This window comes from Schistocerca serialis, chromosome 2 (genome assembly GCF_023864345.2).
Source record: "Schistocerca serialis cubense isolate TAMUIC-IGC-003099 chromosome 2, iqSchSeri2.2, whole genome shotgun sequence".
In the NCBI taxonomy this organism is placed as follows: Eukaryota; Metazoa; Arthropoda; class Insecta; order Orthoptera; family Acrididae; genus Schistocerca; species Schistocerca serialis.
In genome coordinates this window covers 162,442,123-162,443,390 of record NC_064639.1, presented here as the reverse complement: position 1 = coordinate 162,443,390, position 1,268 = coordinate 162,442,123, and the positions used below count along the sequence as shown (strand labels likewise).

At 51.3% G+C, this 1,268-nt stretch overlaps 1 pseudogene; it reads right to left on the bottom strand.

The window, feature by feature from the left end:
* Positions 1-283: 283 nt before the first annotated feature.
* LOC126459426 (5S ribosomal RNA) lies at positions 284-401 on the bottom strand (annotated as a pseudogene).
* Between the last annotated feature and the right edge of the window lie 867 nt (positions 402-1,268).

Below are 1,268 nucleotides of genomic sequence, written 5' to 3'. Positions count from 1 at the left end.
AGAGCTTACGTTCCAAGAGGGCTCGGGGAACTTACTATACCCTCTGAAAAAATTAACTGTTCAAAAGTATAGGTACTAACCAAACTCTAGACTCCTCCCGAACAAGGTACCGACTGGCCGCCGTGTCACCCTCAGCCCACAGGCGTCACTGGATGCGGATATGGAGGGGCATGTGGTCAGCACACCGCTCTCCCAGCCGTACGTCAGTTTCCGAGACCGGAGCCGCTACTTCTCAATCAAGTAGCTCCTCAGTTTGCCTCACAAGGGCTGAGTGCACCCCGCGTGCCAACAGCGCTCGGCAGACCGGATGGTCACCCATCCAAGTGCTAGCCCAGCCCGACAGCGCTTATCTTCGGTGATCTGACGGGAACCGGTGTTACCACTGCGGCAAGGCCGTTGGCAAAAGGATAGGGACACCTCTATGTAATGCTGAATACGTCATGGTAGGCGAATGCACCAGTAGTCTCGCGGTAGGGCTGGAAGGTGGACGGGGGGGGGGGGGGGGGAGGGAATGGGGTGTTGGATGGGGTTGCGATGTGAGTAGGAAAGAAATAACAGGAGAAAGGGTCTGTGAGGAATGTGAAGTTCTCATTGGACTTCACCTGATTTATGAATGCTGGAGTGACAGGTAAATCCTTCTGTAGCTATCCAGCTCGACTGCTGGTGGTGGAAACGCGAGGCAACAACCACAGCTAAGCCAAGAGTAGGTGGAAGAGCTCATGTACTGAATGATAGATACCGTCGAGCATTGTGGGGAGTGGTCGTAAACAAGTCGCATGACGTCAGCGTAATGAAAAGTTCGTGAATTCGAAAGTGATACCAGAAGTCACGCTAGCGTAATGGACGTGCGTAGGGAATGAAATGAGCGAGCAGCTTCTCATAACCCACACATTTCTGCACACAATGCTAGGCGATCCAGAATGAGATTTTCACTCTGCAGTGGAGTTTGCGCTAAACGATGTTTGAGATGACTTGAAGAGCGAGTGCACTGGACAGTGAACGACTGGAACGAGTGACATGGAATCATGCTATATCCTGTGGCAATTAGATGGTAGGGTTTTGGCACGTTCCTGGAGAACGTTACCTGCCTTCATACAGTTTCAGCAGTGAAGTGCGGAGGAGGCGGTTTATGATACGGGTTGTTTTTTGTGTTCGGGGTGTAGTCCCTCTATTGTGCTGAGGCTCACGCTAAAGGCGGAAAGACAAGAGCACATTTTATAGCATTATGTACCGCACGAGGTATACCAACTGTTCGGAGATGATTATTA